At 38.1% G+C, this 21,424-nt stretch overlaps 1 long non-coding RNA gene across 2 annotated transcripts in view; it reads right to left on the bottom strand.

Annotated features, from left to right (window-relative positions):
- Positions 1–4,430: 4,430 nt before the first annotated feature.
- The window catches only part of LOC101790744 (uncharacterized), a 31,582-nt gene continuing 14,588 nt past the window's right edge, over positions 4,431–21,424 (bottom strand). For both annotated transcript variants that reach the window (XR_217495.6, XR_005262637.2), the window contains 3 exons: positions 13,156–13,313; positions 10,425–10,511; positions 4,431–9,246 (listed from right to left, as the gene is read on the bottom strand). This is a non-coding gene — a long non-coding RNA (uncharacterized lncRNA). The remainder of the gene's footprint in view (positions 9,247–10,424; positions 10,512–13,155; positions 13,314–21,424) is intronic.

Here is a 21,424-nt window from a genome sequence, read left to right as displayed (position 1 = left end):
GTATAAGTATATTAAAGGAGGCTCTAGCGAGATGGGGGTTGGCCTGTTCTCCCATGTGCCTGGTGACAGGACGAGGGGGAATGGGCTAAAGTTGCGCCAGGGGAGTTTTAGGTTAGATGTTAGGAAGAATTTCTTTACTGAAAGGGTTGTTAGACATTGGAACAGGCTGCCCAGGGAGGTGGTTGAGTCACCATCCCTGGAAGTCTTCAAAAGACGTTTAGATGTAGAACTTAGGGATATGGTTTAGTGGGGACTGTTAGTGTTAGGTCAGAGGTTGGACTCGATGATCTTGAGGTCTCTTCCAACCTAGAGATTCTGTGATTCTGTGATTCTGTGAATATTTAAATAACCCTGCTCTTCAAGCCATCAACTACTGATAGTGAAACACACAAGACAATATCAAAACCACCAACTGATTGCACATAAAGCCACATGGCAAGATGCTGTCAGGAGTCCAGGTTTTAATAATTTCTGTCACTTACTTAAGCATGACCATGACCCACCAACATACAACCCTCTGAATATTCTTTCTCATGTGAGTGGTAATTATTAAATTATTGAGCAGCCTAAGAGAGACGCACACATCCCACCTTTAGCCTCACGTCTGTCAGGCAGAAGTCAGTCAGACAGGGAAGTGTTGGCTTCTACGGATAGAACAGTCTAACCCTTGTTCTTGCTACATTGGCTATTTTTTTTTTTTTTTTTTTTTTTTTTTGTGGGCAGTGGATTTTATGGATTTTATAGATTTTCCTATCTTGGTTTGTTGATGCATTTGTCTTTAGTCTTTGGGTGACTGTAGCAGACCCAGCAATGCTATTTCATTCACAGGCCAACCATGCTTTTTTTCTTTAGGAGAGCAGAGATATCTTTGTAGACAGGGGAACATCACCAAACTGGGCCTGGCCATCTGAGGATGACCACAGATCCTAAAACAATACTGTGAAATGGTTCATTTCCAAGCTGTTGAGGACTAGAAGCTCACAGCCTCTAGAGTGCAACGGCAATGTGCTTACAGCCTAAGCCTTGGTCTACATTGCCCTCTACTCTTTGGTGCCCCTGTTGACCTTGTGTGCTTGTAAGTTTTCTGTGTCCAAAATGATGAAAGAGTGGTAATGCAGCCTCCAACAGGTTCCTTGCTACAGAATGCTGAAGGTGTGTAGTCTATCTTGATGTATGTTATGGCATATGTAAGGACACAGATATCTATGGGGAAGGAGCTGGGGGAGGGAAACAAACTTGTTCTGGATCATGGCTGATCTTTCTAATCTGGAAAGGACCAGAAGCAAATGATCCTGCTGCTCGCAGCTTGCTTTCTTTCTGAAAGACGCAAGTTGGCTCAGTTTAGCTGTTACCCATGGAGAGAACAAGTTTGTATGCAGTATGGCTGAGCATGGAACAAAGATCCTCAGATGAAACATCATGAGCATACCCCAGAACACTCTTAGTCAAAGATACATATTCAAATCAGGTCTCCAGAGGTCAGAGTCCTCAGACTACTTCATTTTCCAGGCTTCACTGCCAGATGGAGAGAGGTAGGGGTGAGAAAAGGTCCCTTTAAAACTACTTTTTGCTGTCAGTTAAATAAAAGGGCATTTCAAATAATGCTTTTGTATCTACTGTACAGGTATTTTCAGGAACACTTTCACCCCTCACCTACTGCTTCAATCCCACCCTATTTCAAGACCCACAGAGAGGTATGTGAATAAGCAGTGCCATGTTATGGAAACCAGAGCATGTAAAGCCACCTCTATACCACCAAATAACTTTTTATTTCTTTCTTCTCTGTAATGAAATTTAAACAGTGGAATAAAACTCCTAATACAGGCATCAGTAAAACAACTGGTGACCTGCTTGACATCCATGGCAATTCTATGTGAATCAGTAGTTACCTTCCTGCCACTACATTTTTCCCAGCAAGCCCTAGAGAAGAAATGTGTCTGTGGAGGGGATAGATGTCATTTTAAGATTCCTTTTAAGTATCTAAATTTAAGGGAGAGGTGTTTGTTTCCTTGTTTTTTTGTTTGTTTTTAACAGTGTGTGTGTGCACTTTTATTTTTTTCTTCCATTATTTAGTCTTCTTCTACAGTCTTTCCTTCCTGCTTTTCTTTATTCTAATCATATGGGATTCAAATTGTATTCAATTTGTGGAGAATTAAAAGAATAAATATGATTGCAATATTGTGTCCTATGTCTCAAGCATAAGCATTGAGTTTCCTCCTGTGCAAGGTTATCGTCTTCAGGGTGGGGAAAGATAGGGAGAGATTTCATTTTCTTTCACAGGCACACCTAATCCTCTCCAGTGAACACGTGACCATCCAAGGTGTCTACAAGAGGAAGCCCCTCACCATCACTTGAGAGTCTGTTTCACCTCAATGGGTTCGTTCGCACCATATTCAGGGAAGCAGAGCTAGTCTAAACCTTTTCCTGACAAATCACTAATGCCAGCTTGAGCAGGAAGAGGAAACAGAGGGTGAAATGAGCCAGTGAGATTGAGGGGAGGAATGTGATGAGAGGAGCCACTAACCTCTGCATGCAGGGATACAAAACACAGGGCTATATGGTCCCATCCAACTCGGTGGATGGTAGGGGACATTTCCAGGGCAGAAAGGAATGCAAGACCTGGTTTCAGGTATCACCAAACATCATCCAATATGGTGACTAGATTAATAACTTCATTTTACAGTTGGGAAGACCTTACTGGATGACCTCCCTTTGCCTGACTTTCAGGTATCTACAAGCACCATTCACCCAGACAAATCATTTGTAGGCACATTTGGGAAATGCTGTTGGAAAAGAATGGATGTAGTGGATGAGTGTTCACTTGCCAAGGCAGGAACTCCTATGCCAAGGGAAAAGCTCCGGATCCCCACTGACACAGCAACACCTTAGAGGCAAATCAAATTTGATTGGAGCACTGAAATGTTGATCCACATTTAGAGTACTATGTCACACTGCTGGTTGTTGGTTATTATAAATACTGTTTCTCTGGAAAGAACATGTTGTTATACATGGTCAAGGAATTTTTACAAAAGCCAGTTGTGCTGCATGTAGTTCTGTATAGCTGACATTAAAAAAAGTTTATTATTGGGAATTTAAATACTGAAGGAAACCACACCCAAGTGCCATGTTGATTTTTCCAGTGTGACTCCAACTTTGAGTAGAAGAAGGCTAAAATCTTGGCAAATAAAGAACCATACCATAACTTCATGACACTGTTGTGAGCATTAATGGCTGAACAACATTGAAATGAGCATAAAAAATAGGACTTTTTGACTTTCAGAGAATAGATCACCTAAAGATGGTAATTTAGGATGTTAAATCTGGATCTGAATTAAAGGGCACTGGAACAATATAAATGTTAACATTTCTCTCTGTGGATTTTACCTTTAAAGAGTACACAATTCTGATTTCTCTTTCCCTCTGAGATGAGGAATATAATCAGAGAGGTGCTCTAACTAGAGTTATAGTAGAGTTAAATTAAGTTTTACATTGGAGAATATATTCCATCTGTGTTTTTTTTTTTTTGTTTTTGTTTTTTTGTGTGTGTGTGTGTGTTTGTTTTTCCAGTTTATCTTTTTACAACTAAACGAAACTAAAAAATGGTTTTGTGTAGCATGTAGAATCAAATGCATTGCATTGTAACTTTACTAATGTAGTAACCTAGAGCACAGCCCAAATGTTAATCCAGTCTTTTACTCCTCAATGGAAAGAAAAAAAATATATATATATTGCAGAAAATATTAGAAATTTTATGCAAGGAAGAATATCACATATGCTGAGGAAGGTAAGGTTTCTCTGTTCTTAGAAATTGTTGCTCTCTGTTTTTATTTATTTTTATTTTTATTTTTATGTTTATTTTATTTTTTATTTTTTATTTTTTTATTTTTATTTTTATTTTATTTATTTTTTATATTTTATTTTTTATTAGAAATATCCAAAATAATGCAACAGTTTCTCTCTCCTTGTTGCTGTAAGCTGCAATATCAAAATATATCAATACCCTGCCTGCAACTCTCTTGTTCCTGAACTCAGGTCAGTACTATGTCTGAGAATAAGAAAGAAATGAATATTGTTATGTTTCATAATTTATAAACGGTGAAAAAAAAAAAAAGTTTTTTTTTAAATGAGCATACAAAGCTACATAACAATATGAAATTCATCCTGACATTTTTGTGTGAAAAGGAAATTTCTTTTAGTTATAGAGAAATAATCAATGTTTTTTGTTTTGGAATAGGATTGAACTCAAGGTCTGAGCTCTGTTGCAGAGCAAATACTAGAGGAAAGAGAACAGCTACTGCAGTTTGCCTCTGACACCATTCCTGAAAGCCAACGTTTGACCTACAGGACTGTATTTTCTTGTTCTTTGATGTACCCCTTACCTTCTTTTACCATTATGGTCAAACACTAATAATGGTGCTGTTACCAAGAGATGAAAAAGCATAGCAGTGTTTTGGTCTGTTTGTTGTTTTGTTTTGTCTTGGTGATGTTTTTTGCTTGCATTAACTGTGCATTTCCTCATTCACTTGAAGAAAATAAGAAGTCCTTAAGTGTTTTCCTTTCCACATGAATTCATAACCCTAGACAATGTTACTTAAAAAGCAGTATACCAGAAGAAAGAGTATAAATGCATAAACATAAATAGTGAAATATTTCAAAAAGATGGATGGATGGCAATACATAGTAAAAGCCTTATGTTATAAAGTCATATTTATTTTGGGCAGTTATGAATAGTCCTTTGCTGAGTAATAGGGCAGGAGGGGAAACAGAACTTCTTCTAGCTCTGTGGTATTGACAGCAACAGTTGTACTTCTTGGAGATGTATAAACTGGAACTGAAAGCCGGCATTTTAAAGAATTTACTTAAAACAGGAATTAGTCCCAAGGCAAGTTTGTGACTCCTTATTTTTTATGATATAATTGTTCAACTCCCACCTTTCCATGTACAAAATCAGGATTTGATTCTTAATTATAAATGCAACAGAACCTTAATTTAATTGGCAACCACATGGATTACAACAGGACAATCCCACTCTCAAAAGGGTTGAGTATTTTGGTCTCAATCTGGTAAAGCTGTCAAGTAGAGTCATAACTTACAGAACAGAGATGTTTTTCCCGAAATAAGCAAGCTACCCCAGTGCATAAGAGTTTGGATGTTTTGGAGTCAGCAGCCTATAGGAAAAGGGTGCTGAGCAAACAGATACAAGGTGAAGAGAGTGGGTAGTAAGCACAATGCATGAGACCACTGCAGAAACCAGCAGTCACTGAGGTTTCAGGAATCAGGAAGGCCATCTGCCACCACCCAATGGCTTGATCACTCTCTAGCTTGTACAGATTGCTCTCTGATCTTATATCTCTAAAAGAGAAGCTGCCCATTTTAATATGTTTTGAGCGAGTCTGGTGAATATTCCAGAAGAAATCAAGAAGAATAACCTCTAACTTTGTTGTTGACCTAATGCACAGATGGCCTCATACAATTCTTCAAGGAGAATATAAGGTCTTCTTCTCAGAAAGAAAGAGAAGAAACAAGATCTGAACAATCTTCTTACCTGTACTATGGGAATTAACATTAGATAAAAGTCCAGATGAAGACAAATCATTGTATAATTCCCACAAAAATTAATAGGCTGGTTTAAACTATGTCTTTCCATACCAACTATCAATATTAATCTAGTAACTCAAATGGGACCTACAGACAGAAATGTTTTACAATAATTTTATTTAAATCATTTGTCACATGTTAAGTATCTCATAGAAAAAACAAACAAACAAACAAACAAAAACCACATATATAAATACTATGAAATGGCTATTCAAATTTCTACAGCCTGTCCTGACTGTAAGACACAGCTGACACAGCTCTACATGGGTGGAGATAAACGAAATGATGATGAACATAGACAGAAGCTGTTCTAAGGACCTACAGCAAATTAACAGTGGGAAAATCAAATGCTAGTTGAGGTGTTGTTATTCACAGGGGTAAGAATTTCTGGCTCTTTGTTGGTGATATCTTCCTATGGTGCTACCAATGAGAATGAACGTTTTCAATGAGGTCTCAGCCTCTGCAGTAGAAGAGAATCCCATGCCACAGAGCTGTGTGTTTTTGTTTGTTTGTTTGTTTGTTTTTAATCATTATTATTCTTATTTTTTTTTCTCTTAAGTTATTGGTCTGAATAAGAAAAGAAATCACACAATTAGGTCTACAAAGACAAACAAAAGATTCTTCTAGCTGTTTCTAGAATGTTTTACTGTATGACCTTTACGCTTCTGTCACTAAAAGGAAATAAGATTCAATCTGCTATCAGTGAGCATTAAAAATGATTTGATTTTAACTTCTGTTATTCTCATACCTTAAAAAATGAGTGATAGATTGGCTGACGCAGGAGAAAAAGTGCATAGGACTTTGAACTTCAGCAATCACTATCACACTATTATAAACTAAAGAAGAAACTAGCTGCACTGGGAAACGCAAAGAAAATTGTGAATACACTGATGTAGGTATGAATTGTGTAGCATATCTAGTGAGCCTATTATTTTACCTATTTATTGGGTAAGTCTCCCAATACACGTACACACAGCTGAGAATATGCACAGTGACTTAAAGGCAGTAGACTTGAAAACAATATACAATTAACAGACACAACCCAATATATGAAAATCATTACAGTAATTTCAAAAAAAAAAAAGTGGTTAAATTAGAAAGGAAGGATGCAAAGTCACAATTCTCTGTTTCTCTCTTACTTTTGGGAGGGTGAAAGAGCACTGCCTCATTGCACTTGTTATTTCCAAACTTGGTTAAGGAAAATCCCTCTTCTACAAAGGGCAGAGGCCAGGAGTCTGTTTTTACACCAAAATCCTATCTCGCTGTGACATATAACATCTGCTCCTTGAAGGTAGCAGAATGTTAGGATGTGCTATATAAGCTGATTTGTATCTCAGTCACACATCTTCAGTCCATCAATCTGTCCAGTCATCCTGCCCAGAGGTAAACAAAGCCAGAATCTGCTAGAGTGAGCAGTTGCAGGCAAACCAATATGTTCCTGGGATGAGGCTTGAGTGGATTTCTGCAGAGCTTATCTTGTGGTAATTACATACCAGGAGGTCTTAGGAAGTCGAGCTATTTAAAGGAATAGATAAACCCTATTTTTTATTATTTATTTATTTATTAGTGTTAGTTTAATCTTTTTTCCTTCTCTTATCACCTTATGTTTTTTTTTTGCGGGCTCAATGTTGATATATGGTACATATAAGAGGAGTGGGATAGCAGAAAGGCAGAGAAAACCTAACTTACAGGCATTGTCAGAGGGGAATCCACCGTGAGACTCAAACTTCTGAGAGAGCTTATCTTTAAATAAATTGGAAGCATTAAGTCAGGGGGCAGGAAGGATGGATCAGCATTTGTAAAATAAGCCAGAAGAGCAGTCCAAAATGCATTCAGGACATTGGAGAGATGGAAGGTGAGAAGCTCCAGGAAACTTCCAACCTGCAATTACCTTTCCTCATTGTTGTCTCCACAGCAGTGGAGATGGGATGTTCCCATCTTCTCCCCCCTCCACCTCCCCCCAAAAAACCAAATGCTTATGTATAGCCAATATGAAAATAAAAGAGATGGGGAGAGCCAGCCTCCATATTGCTGGATCTTCACTGGGGAGAAGATGGGATAGGGACAAACTAACCTTAAGAACCATAGCCATTTCTTCTTTGAGACACAAGACTTTCAGTCACTGTCCTGAGCTAACAGCACCACACATTCCAAGGCTGCTGGTCACTCACCAATTGTCACAGCAGTAGCAGTTGACTTTAAAGCCAGATGAATCTTTGGGAACCAGGACATATATTTCAAGATCTTAGGTATAGCTGGCATTTTGTTTTGTCTTACTCTTGGAAGGCTGCTTATAGCTGTCCTGATTGCTTTTGTCAAGTTAAGGGCTGGAGAGAGAAGGAAGTCACATTTCCCAACTATATTCTTCTGCCAGTCCAGTACCTGGGTATATAGAAGGCTTTGTTTTGTAGTGATGTTACATTAACATTTGAGGATACCAAGTCTAAGCAAATGAACCTTCTAAGGCATGCAATATTTCATGTTGTGATTACTGGTTTGTCTCTCAGTCTTCATGGCAGAAGAGACTGAAGAATTATTAGATCTTGGGAACATCTTAAAAGCTTTTACTCAAATTCCATAGGCATGCTGATGATATATCATACTTAGATATCTATTGCCCTGTCCTCAGTTCTTGCAGAGGCTGAAGGTAAGATTGCAAGAAAGTATTTATCAGTGAATTGGTTGATAATATAATGATAAATTGAGATTTGTCCTTACCAAAACATAAACATGCACTCACAGGACAAGTCTCTGACCTTTGAGACCCTATGAACACACCTGTACTCATGTCTCCCCTCCATCTTCCAGATCTAACAGAACCAGGAAGCACTAAGAAAAGTGATGCAGAAGAGGATTCACTGTTTTGATGCATCTGCCTCCTAGGCCAGGACAGAGAGGGCACATAAACACTTTGATTGCCCCAAGCTAGACGCAGAGGAGGCTTGTTCTTTCCAAAATTGTCTATGCTGAGATGTTATTTTTTCCCAAACAAGAAGAAGAAATGTTCATTGTCAATGTTGTTCATTCTTACCAGTGCAAAAGCTCATCTCAGAGGTCTGGTAGCTTTTGCAATTCTACCACAGGTTTTCCAGTAACTGGTATTTGGTTGCATAAGGTAGAATTGCCAGAAATAAGTTAGGAACTGTGAAGTTTTTAAGTACAGAGTTGTTTGGGACATGGGTTCTTTTGACATCTTTTATATAGTATAGTCTCAGTAATGGAGCTTTTCTGGGTCTAGATAGAATGGTTTAAGACATTACCAGGCTGGAGATTGCAAGACACTGCAAAGAATCACACACACACTCCCATTCCAATTCACAGTAATAGCAGGTAGATCATGAGCAAGGGTAAGTCATAACCCAGATGACTTTACAGTGAATTGGATTAGAGACCTTTTTTGTGAAGGAGGAGGTAACTTCATTTTGAGTGGCTAAAGAGCACAGACAGGGTCACTTCTTACATCTCTGCAGGTGTTCCTGAAATGACTCTGTTATCACACCCCACAACATACCCTACTCATCCCAGACAGCAAAGAAACTGTAAATTACACAAGGGCTTCACCACTGGCTGCATCATGTTTCCCAAGTGACTTGATATTGCTGGGAACTTGCTTTCACTGTCCACCACGTGCTGTTGTCCTTGCACTACCTTGGGAAGAGAAGAGAATTAGAAGACAATTTAAATTCTCTTAGGAGAGAATTTAAAAGAATTAAAAATGATTAATTAAAAGATTTAAAAATGAATATTACTATCAACAGGTCCTTAGAAATACTGAAAAGTATCTGTCGTATTTAACACATTAAATGTATAGTGCCACACTATTTAGAGTGCTTAAATATGAATAATTTATTCTTAAAAACTGATGGAATAACATTTCACTTAAAATTGAATGTGTGGACTAGTAACAAAATACTAAGAAGTAAATCATTACACCATTGTTGTAGTTCTCCTCAGGCCCATGGAAGTCAGAGAGTAAGCATATTATGATAAAGAAATATAAGTAAGACATTTAAACTTTAACTCAAACAACTGTATAGAACTATTATCCAGGGAAAATACATATTTTCCAGGAATTATTTTTATGAAAATATTTTTCTATCCTGTGGAAGCACAAATAATAAACCTCTTTCATCATAATTGGTGGTGTTTATGAGCACTTTGATGATAAATGATAACTTTAAATTCTGAATGATCCAATTATATTCTCTGTCTTTCATATCAATCCAACATATCTAAAGCTACACAACAACAAAAACAAAGCATTGTGCAGTTATTGTCTCCCTAGTTATCCTGGGATAAAAACTTCAAATAGCATTCTGGTGTACACACCCATAATAGGAGACACTGTAGTCACAAGAGTAAACAAATCTGATCATGCAGTTTAAGCTGGGAAACAAATCTTTCAATTTGTTTGTGGCTCATCACTTTCCAAGCCCATTCTGAATATAGAAAAAGGTGTCAAGTTACCAACATGCTGAAAAAAGAAACCCTCAAACCTCCAAGTCTAAAGAAACTACCAGCTAATTCAAGCAGCCTTGAAACTTGTCTTCTACCCTAGCTTAGCACAGTAATAGTTGGGTTTTTAAATACTGCAGGTTTTGTGACTACACTGGGACTATAGCTTAAGATATAAATTACAAAAACAAAGCAGTGTGCAGTTATGAGAGACAAAATGAATTTCTTAAAATGCACTTAATAAGGCCAATTGAGCAATGGAATTATAGTAGGCCCAAACAGGGTTTTTTTTTTTGCAGGTGTTTACTTTTGACAAGTCAAGTGTTTTCATGAACAAAAATTGTGTGAAGCAGCATGTTCAACCCACATACTTATCTGTTCCCTAAGGATATAGGAGTTGTCCTTGATATCCAAATGAGGTCAGGGAAAAATGCCTTCTCTTTGCACTACTTTCCTGCCTTTAAAGGGAAAAAAAAAAAAAAAAAAGAGAGAGAGAGAGAGGCAAAATGTGAGAAACAGCAGAGATTACCCAACAGTGTGTGGCTTTGACCAGTGAAGGTCAGATGTGCACAGTTGAAGTGTATTTGTGTGCAGCCTGTTTTTTCTGGTTAATACTGCTGGAGCTCATTTGCCAACTAGCTACCAACATCACTGCAAGTTGAGGAGCTCACTAAGTGAAATCAAAGATTGCCAGAATGGACTCAGAGCTTTCAGCAGTAATGTGAGATTGCCAAGTACATAGCTCTGGATGACATACCTAAAGTTATTTTAGCAAATGAGTGTTTGTAATGCAATGTGGACTTACAGACAAAGACACAGCAGGCTCGAGAAAAACAGTATGCCTCATATATAGCATTATGCATAAGATAGGGACCATTCTTATTTTGCTCTGCATAACTGTATAAAACATAATGCAAACTACCATATATTCCTTACAAAGTAGCTTAAACTTCATAATCAATGAGAAATACTTTTTCTATTATTATTCTAAAATAATTTGCATCATAATAGAATGGTGAGACCTCAATCAGGAAAATGACCTCCCTGTACTGAGTGCTGAGCAGACAAGGGATAATAGCTCTTTCTTGAGTTCAATATTATGTGCAGTGAAATGTTATAATTAGGACATGGAACCTATCAAACAAACTTGTGTTTAGAGAAAACAGTCTAAACGTATTTTCATCAAATGCACAGGAAGCAATAGAGTGCTCTTAAAACTTGTCTCACAAAAGATAGGCACCAGCTAAATGAATCTATTGTCTGTGTAATGAAGCTGTCCAACACATTCTTCAGGATAATAAACTATCAGTACCCGTTGCAAATCATAACACATTCTTCTGTGTAATAAAACAGGCACAGCTGAAATAAAAAATGGAGAAGGTACTGAAATATTGGCCCTTCCCAGCCTCTTCCATGGTTGTGGAAGTCATATTAGAGACTGCTTGATTTTCTTGATCTCTGGGCAGGTTACAGGCAGAGCACTTTCCCAGTTGTGTATGTTGATGGTGGGTTTTTAATGACCTGTTATTGCCTTTCCTTGCTCATCCTTCAAAACCTCCAGGACTGCTTGGCCAGAAGCAGGGAGACACCATCCAGAAGACAGCTTCTGGAAAGCTATAGACATTTCTTAGTAAGGAGTAGCAACGTGTAGGAATTTGGGATGGATGGGTGCAAGCAGAAGTTGCTCCTCTTCGTGGGAGATTTATTTCTTTCTGATCTCCAGACTATCTTAATCTTTTCAATGGTAATGATGTGTGCAATAAATGATTTTGCTGTTTATTGAAGTGGTTAAATCACAATTTCAAGGAGAGAATAAAGGAAATGGCTTTTACATATACTTCTTGATATCATTTCTATGCTAATAATACTCAGATTGCTATGTTTGAGAAAGGACATGTATATTTATGGGAAAGAGAACACTAGCAGGGCAGCATCTTGGTCAGAGAGGATGAGGATGAGAATAGCTAAGAAAAAAAATATAAAAAAATAATTACCAGATTGATTTCTTCACCCTGGCATGAGAAGAGTTAGCCACAGTTTATAGGGTCATTTCATACCCTGACACCAGGCTAAAAAGGCCTGTTAGGTTTTGTGCATTCCATTTGGTTAGCTGCCACAAGCAAAGAATACAGCAGGCAGCTAACACCCAGCAACCACTGAATTCTTCTTCTGGAGAAGCAGAAAGCCATATTATAGCTACATCTGCAGAAGGGTATTTTTGGCTTAAATGTGAAAAATTCAGTAGTTTTCACTGTTTTGCCACTCAAGCGTGTTTGGAGGTGTATGGGCCATATGATCTGATTAATGTTGTCTGTCATCTATTAATTTATGTACCTCCTGCTGAAGGCTGAGATTAATTTTGCTTAGCTCTAGATGTCTGTCTAGGCTCTCTTTGTACTTGAAGAACAAAACCAAACATTTTTAATGGTTAAATTGTCATGATTTGATTGTCATGCCCCTTTGAGTTTAAGTGAATTAGTTGATGTCTTTTTCTCTTATTCACAGGGAAGTTATACAAAAGAACACAGACATAAGTGTCCATGGAAAAAACAACTCAAGTTAAGTGAAACCCTACAACAGCTATCTGGACCTGACAGAAACATGATGCATCAATAAGCATTATTCCTGCAGCTATTGGTACCTTGTTTCTGCTTCTCATGGGCCGAAGGGATATGAATACTGCTTGTCAGAAAAACTGTTCCCAGGTCCTGGTAAAACCAGCTACCAAACCAAGATGAAGATAATGGTTTGTAATCACTGGGATCACAAAAGCTGTCTTGACTTGCTAAGCTTCTCAAATATTTTGTGTAATAAGTTTTTGTTTAGAGTTGTTGTCACTATGAAGTCATAATCTCGATGTTCTTGTTTAAAAAGATAAAACTGCATTTAAAAGGAAACAGAGAAACAAATAAAAACCAACAAACACTAACAATCATATACAGAACATAGTTCAAATCCCTACCCGGCTTGCTTTTATATCTTGGGGAGGAAGGGGGGGAGGGAGGATAGGTGAAGAAGAGAGAGACTGAGCTGGATTCAGATCCAGCTCCCAAGCAGAAGTACTGTTTCTCCAAGATACATCCTTAAAGAGAGAAATCTTACCCCTGTGTCTTCATTTCCATATTTTGGAAGTAATTTGCTTCCCCTAGAACACAAACATATTTCAAAGCCTATTTCAGCTTTTTCTCTCTTTTGTTCCTCTTCCTTATTCCTTCCATAGTCATCAAATGTTGTGGTCTTTTTGTGTAGTTGTCAGTCATCTAAGAGAAGGGAAACAAAATATTTTCATGTTTATTTGAGAATAAGTCTCGTATGAATGAATATGGACCTCAGACTTTTGTATCATGTTCTAATTTATTTTTAATATACACTTATACTGTAACATTCCGTATTACTCATGTGTAAAAATGTATGCATCCCAGTTAGTCTCAAAAAAGAGAAAATAAAACTCCATAACTTCCAGAATATAATTTTTTTTCTGTATACACGCACAATTTTTTTTTCCACTTTTCTTCAGGGGCAGGGAAGGATCTGCACTAGTGCTGCATTCACTCTGTTTCTACTCCAGCATTGTGGATTTTTGTCCCCCTCAAAACCAGTACCAATGGAGTCATTTGTGTTTGATCATTTGAGAAGTAATTAATGTCATTATCTACATCCTACACTCTCCTGGAACTGTAGGCCTCCTCATCAGGCTGGATGAGATGAATTCAGTAGGTCCGTCTTCTTCTTGATGTCAGGGAAAGAAAGTCAGTACCAGTAGCCACTGATTAAATTTAGCAAAGTGAGGACCTAGGGGATTAGCAAGAATGAGCTAAAGTCACCTCTAGCTTTTGGTTTCAAGTCTTCAGTGAATGAAAATAAACATCTGTGGTTGATTAGAATTCATGTCTGACAGAAGGTATTTCAAAGAGACAGTAACCTCTGACTGGCTCAGGCTGAGATAAGTGTCTCAATAAGTCTCAAAAATCCACTCCTCCTTATAGCCAGTTCACCAAAGACAAAGACAAATGAACACTGGTGAGATTTAAAACTTATTGGTAAGGATAAGGAAATGGGGATATTTTTTTCTTTAGAATTTAATGACAGTCAATGCTACTATGTTTTTTTGACTGTCACTTCTTCAATATGTTTCATAAAAAACACATGAAAATAGTACAAAGAAAGTTTTCACTCAGGGTGGCCATAAATCCAGGTTCTGTTGTATTTTTATTTCATTTTGCCATCATCAGTGACAGAAATCTTGGTTATTTCAGTCAAGAAGGTGCCACACATTTTTTGAGAAGTCTGAAATGTGAAGATCCCTTAAAAAGATAGGAAATGTTATAAAGAGAAAGATCAGTTCAGTAATATTTAGTCTCCAGAAGTCAAGTTTCTGGTGAATTTCTCATCATCAGTGGTATAAGTCTCATAATAACGTTTGTAGGGCATATGGGGCATACTGGAAGAGTGAGAATGCAAGCCAGCCTAGTTGAGATATTCTGCATGGTACTCAAGGGATTACATAGTAAACTACACAGTAAAAGAGGCTGTTTCTGTTATGTTACAGTACCTTGTTTTTGTTTGATCTGAATCTGCAATCAGTCAGTGCCTTTGTCCCTAAAGAACAAAGGGATTGGAAGAAAAGGGCAGTATTCTGGTTCTTGAAAGAGATCTAATTTTATGTCTCTAAGTTTCAAACATGTAAACAACCAAAGAAAGAGAAACATGAAAAGAGAAAGACAACCACTTAGTTCAAGTTACTATTGTAGCTTGTAGCTTGTTATTTCTATGTTTTTACTTAAATACTTGCAAAGCAGTTAGACAAAACCTCAGAGAATAAACTTAAATGAATTTCTTATGAACCTCTTAAGCTGTCTTGGATGTAGTGCCACAATATCACGCAAGCTTTTTAACATATGAGCATGTGAATATGATGATCATAATGTGAGTAACAAATAGATATTTCAGTACCTAGACTCTTATTTCAAACAAATCTATAGGTCTGGTAACACTGTGGTGGGTACTCAAACATACTCACCATATCTCATGACTTTGAAAAGCTTCTGATGTGATTAATTTCTCTCTCATTAGGAGAGAAAATGAATAAATAAATAAATAATGATAATAATGATAATAATGATGATGATAATAATAATAAATGTAAAAAAATAACATAACAACATAAAATAAATAAGATAAAATAAAATATTAAAGCTGTTCTCTACAGCAGAAGATACAGTGGTGAAGAAAGGAAAGATGTTGGGTGCTACTGACACATTCATGAACTGCTGCTTGCAATAAAAGCAACCTGTCCATGCTGAGACTGTTATTGCTAACTTGTTTCTGATTTTAGCATAGAGTGATTTCCCTATGATACTTGTGACCTGCAAGCAGAGCAGACATAGGAGCATCTGGCTACTTCTGCCAGACAGTCAAATCCTATTTGAACAGCTGTAGAGAGAGGTGATGTCACCCAAAGAGGAATCATAGGACAACCTCCATGCAGTTTTGAGACCATAACCTGACAAAAACATTCCAGGAAATAAAACTCTGGAAAAAGAACCCCTTTCATTTTTTATTTTTATTTTTTTCCTCCAATTTGCCTGCCTCTGGCTGTACTATTGTGTTTTATATCATTCCTCTTTGCATGCATATTTCAATTGTTCGTGGATTACTCAGGTAATCAGCCAGAATGATTCATTACTTATCATTTCAAGTGTCCAAAAAGTTGAATCCATCCATTTTTAAACAACAGCTATGTAACATGCATGAACATTAGCAAAAACACATCTCCCCAGGCTTTAAAAGGTCTTTTTTTTTTTGGGGGGGGGGAGGGGGGGGGGTTGGGACAGGCAGTAAAATGACAACAGATAAAGGAAGAACCACAAAAGGAAGAACTTTTACACTGTAGCAATCTTTGGCTTGAAATCTCGGGAGGTCAAAGAAATGTGTAGAGTTCAGAAGCAAGGAGACAAATTCATGGAAGAAAGGTCTGTCAGTCTTTTCCTGTTCCTTCTCTCTGCTCTTGCCCCTAGTGGGATTATAAACCTCCATTCTGAGAAGCCAAAAGACTTCATTTTAGAGAACAGAAAAAATAAGCAACCAGCTTCTATTCTAAAGGGCTCTCTATTCTAAGTCATCTGTGAAAGGATGTGCAAACCTTTTCAAAGTTGCAATCACATTACCTTAGAATTTCTACTTTGAATTAGACATACTATATTTAAATATAAACCCAAACCTTTGAACAGTATCTTTGAAAATAATTAGAAAAATAGTTAGTGTGGCAGTGCATACCTTTTACTACAGTTTTCTAATTCTTTGGAATGCATTGTTCCCAAATGACCTATTTATCGACATTGAGTAAGGAATGTATACAAGATGTGGCAAGGTGGTGGTCTGATGGGAACGCTGATCTCCAGTGCAGAACTTCTTTTTTCATTTGAGCTAACAAGAATATTTGTATCTGCCTGTCTCCATGACTCATGCAATGATTGTAAGTTATTCCCCTCTGGGAGCCAGAGGCTACCAGCTCATCTGTTTTAGTACATGCAGTAATTCACTGCACTCTCTGGAAGTTTTCTTCCATAAACAACACTGTTGACAAAGGTCCCATTTCAGGATTCTACTTTGGCTTAAATGGGCTATTTCACATCTGAAGTTCAATATTTTTTAAAGTACCTAGTAAAATTAAATTTAAAAAGAGAATGACTGTCCTCTCTGTTCCTCCAATGGTCTTCATGCCTTGAGAGATGCTATCAATATGCTTCCTTATTTCCTTTTCTGGTTTGCATGGACTCTCCAACACAAAGCTCTATGTGCACTTAATAGAAAAGCACAGTGAGAGGGAAGAAGAGAAGAGCAGAAAAGCAAGTGAGAGGGAAGCAGAGAAGACAGACTTCAAAGCTCAATCATCTCATTTTTCTAGCAAATGACTGGTTTCAGTAACTATTTCCCTAAGGAAGAAAAGGAGCCAGCACAGATTGTGGTTGTTAAATGGTTCACCTACATCAGCAGGAAATACAAGCACATCAGGCAACGTACCTCACTTTTTTTTTTTTTTTTTTTTTTTTTTCTCCTTTATTTATGTGTCAGTGTCTGGTAGCTGACATTTGCAGTAAAACCAAGAAAAGTCCATAAGGAAGTTTTATCCTTAAGTTCTGCTGCTCTTGAAAATAGGCCCACTGGGCACTAGAATTTATACCTGTATTTTTAGAATTCCATATCCCCTCCCCCCTCCCCCCCCCGTAATAAGCTTCTAGGAGCTACTTCAACCAATGCAAATTCCACATGCTCTGATTTTCCCTACATAGATAAAGGCTTTCAACTATATTAAGAGTCTTAATTAAAAGTGTGGAAATAGATAAGATTTATTTATCTGTGAACTAGTCAGGATTTGGGTCACTTTGACTACCTCTTGGCCCTCCAAATTCTAGGTGGTCTGGTCTAAGTCATGAATAACCATCAGTGGGGAGGGAAGAGAGGTTCTCCTGGACCATACTTTATTCTGTGATAGCTGTCCAGACACCTGAGGTACATCACCTCCCAAACGTATCCCTGACCTTCTGTATACTACAGAGGGTCCCTGAATGACTAGTGCTAAACAGCTAGAGTAAAGGGACATTAATCTCAAGCAATGGACACAAGGAGATCCTAACTGACAACAGAAGACTATCAATAAATTTCATGTACCCACAATTATTTTCCAGGTAGTTCTTTAGCTTTCTAGTCCTTTTGTGCAGTAGTAAAAAGCTAACTCTTAAAACATTTTATCTGCAACTTATATTAGCATTTTGGTATGTATGCAAAGTGAATAGAATGCAAACCAATATGGGATACAGAATCACAGAATCACAGAATCACAGAATCTCTAGGTTGGAAGAGACCTCAAGATCATTGAGTCCAACCTCTAACCTAACACTAACAGTCCCCACTAAACCATATCCCTAAGCTCTACATCTAAACGTCTTTTGAAGACTTCCAGGGATGGTGACTCCACCACCTCCCTGGGCAGCCTGTTCCAGTGCCTAACAACCCTTTCAGTAAAGAAGTTCTTCCTAACATCTAACCTAAAACTCCCCTGGTGCAACTTAAGCCCATTCCCCCTCGTCCTGTCACCAGGCACATGGGAGAACAGGCCAACCCCCACCTCACTACAGCCTCCTTTAAGGTATCTGTAGAGAGCGATAAGGTCGCCCCTGAGCCTCCTCTTCCTCAGGCTGAACAAGCCCAGCTCCTTCAGCCGCTCCTCGTAGGACTTGTTCTCCAGGCCCCTCACCAGCTTTGTCGCCCTTCTCTGGACCCGCTCAAGCACCTCCATGTCCTTCTTGTAGCGAGGGGCCCAAAACTGAACACAGTACTCGAGGTGCAGCCTCACCAGAGCCGAGTACAGGGGGACGATCACCTCCCTAGCCCTGCTGGTCACACTATTTCTGATACAAGCCAGGATGCCGTTGGCCTTCTTGGCCACCTGAGCACACTGCTGGCTCATATTCAGCCGACTGTCCACCATCACTCCCAGGTCCTTCTCTGCCTGGCAGCTCTCCAACCACTCATCTCCCAGCCTGTAGCTCTGCTTGGGGTTATTGTGCCCCAGGTGCAGGACCCGGCACTTGGCCTTGTTGAACTTCATGCAGTTGACCTCAGCCCATCGGTGCAGCCTATCCAGATCCTCCTGCAGAGCTTTCCTACCCTCGAGCAGATCGACACACGCACCTAACTTGGTGTCATCTGCGAACTTACTGAGGGTGCACTCAATGCCGTCGTCCAGATCATTGATGAAGATATTAAAGAGGACCGGCCCCAGCACCGAGCCCTGGGGGACGCCACTAGTGACTGGCCTCCAACTGGACTTGACTCCATTTACCAGGACTCTTTGGGCCCGGCTATCCAGCCAGTTTCTAACCCAACGAAGCGTGCGCCAGTCCAAGCCAAGAGCAGCCAGTTTCTTGAGGAGAATACTGTGGGAGACGGTGTCAAAAGCCTTGCTGAAGTCAAGGTAGACCACATCCACATACAATTCTTCCAGATGAACAGTCCTATGTAAAAGTAGGGAATTACAGTAATTTTCTCTAGCCCAGATAACTTATTGCTAAAGCACATGGGAATTTACATTTTATTTTAAAATCCAAAACTGAAACGCTTTTTAAATTAAATTTCATTTGACTCCACTTTTTTTCAGTAAAATGTTGCATTTGAAAGAATTACATGAAGAAATTTCTGCTTTGAATCCATCCAGTTACAGATTTATTTATTTTTTGACACACAAAGTTTTATATACTAAGAAAGCCTAATTCTCATTACTGCTACATTTGTACTAAATTTATCTTGTAATTTGTCAGTACAAATTTTGAAATGAATGCCAAGCAATTTGGTAGAATGACACAAAACAATACAAATGAAACTTAAGTGAGATGTTCTTTATCAGCTGCTAGCAGCATCTACTCATTCTTCATCTCAGAAATGTAGGCAGAGCATTTCACACACTTAAGAAGCTTTTAGTATACATATGCAATGTATATGGGGAATTCAAAAATCAGTCAAATTTAAAATAGAAGATAAAAGTAACACCCTATGAAAATCTAACTTACTTTCTATTTTAACTATTTAAAAGATTATTTTTTTAAATGATTTTACATTCTACAGACTACAGTGTTTTTAAACAGAAAACAAATGGATTTTCTTGGACCTGTTGGTAACTACCACAAAGTTAAAAATATGAATTAAGTCTCTGAGCAATTCTGTGATACCAGACAAATAAATAGGAAGTGCAGCAGGATATACAGATATATTCCCCCAAGTTTGTGGCTCTTTTCCACAGAACAGTGAAATTGCTACTAAGGATGTCCCACCAAACGTCTGCCTTCTCAAATTCCCTGCCTATCAAGAAGTTGTCAGGGGGTTACCACCTACAGTGCAGCCTAAGCTTAGCCAGTTGCTGGGGACAGAATTGCATAAGTTTTGTCAACCACTACAACTAGCAGGGCAGAAACAGCATTCAGCTCCGTACCGTCCCGTTGTATTAGGCACATTAAAAAGGCTTCAGACATGTAGAAGAGCCCCAAGTACTTCACCTGGGTGATGAGCTCAGCAAGCATTTTCCTTGGGATGTTGTGCAATCATAGAAAATTAGGGTTGGGAGTGACCTCAGTAAATCAACCAGTTTGTTCATCTGCCCCAAGGCAGGATCTACTGTATTACAGCAACATTGACAGATGGTTTATGTGAGTCTAATGTATTATTAAAAGCCACTGATAATGGACACAGCACAACTTCCCCCAGGCAAATTATTCCTATGTTTTATTAAACTTTTTAACAATACATATATATTTCAGCAATAAAGAAGTCAGAATCTTTATAATTATTCTTCTCAGTGCAATTAAAGTTAAATTTAAGAAACCCTCTCACTCATGAAATATAATTTCACTTCCCCTTTGTCTTTTCTACAAAATGAACTTGACTTCACAAGGGCGTGGGAATACCAGGGGGCTCTCTTTGTTTCCTCATTGGTACTCTTTTTTTTTTCTTTCTTTCTTTCTTCTTTTCTTTGGGAAAGAGTTTTACCAGAAGAGGATGAAAGCCACTCTGAAACATTGGTTTCAGTTATTTACTGATGAATTTAGTACTTCTCTCTCTTTCACTTTTAAGTTTAATTTAATTCTAAAGTTTTCTTTGCTTTATTTTGCCAACTATTGTCTAAGTTAAAAGATTACATGCTTCTAGAGAACAGAACAAAACCTTTAGGAAAGGGTTGGTATCTCAAGCAAAAACCTAATACCTGTGTTAACATAGATGTTCAGCAGCCTCTGTAGTAGAATACAGGAAAGAAACACACTCAGCAAAATCCTGAAAAAATAGCTGTCCTTTCTGCCTCCAAAGATGGCTCCTACAACCCCAGGTGCAGATATAGTGCTTACTAATTGGATGAAAAGCTTTCTGTATTTCTGGGGAACTTACAGGAAGAGCATTGAAGAATTGTGTCCTTCTTGCTTTGTAATCAGTTTCTAGTGAGCATCCACCCAGAAGGTAGCCACCCCCAGGCCTTCCTGGAGGGGAATGAATTGACTCGTAGGCACAAGATATTTTTGTATAGGTAGTAGAACTGGGGAGAAAATCAGTGTGGTATTTGGTCTAACCACACAGTGTAGGCTTGTTTAGTTCAAGCCCTAACAGTTCTGTATTTTATCAGATCCATTTGAGTGAATGGAATTCTTAAAACTACAATCTTACTTTGTATTTGCTTTTATACTGTATATAATTCATAAATGCATCCCTATAACAAGCCTGTAATATTTGACTTTATTGTCATATAGCCCTATAAATTTTGGCTTTCTAAGGGATGGAAGACAGTAATCAGGATACAACTGACAATTTCAGGAGACACCATGATCTC

This window comes from Anas platyrhynchos, chromosome 1, assembly GCF_047663525.1.
Source record: "Anas platyrhynchos isolate ZD024472 breed Pekin duck chromosome 1, IASCAAS_PekinDuck_T2T, whole genome shotgun sequence".
NCBI lineage: Eukaryota > Metazoa > Chordata > Aves > Anseriformes > Anatidae > Anas > Anas platyrhynchos.
The sequence above is the reverse complement of the archived record's forward strand: the minus strand, read 5'-3'. Positions and strand labels throughout refer to the sequence as shown.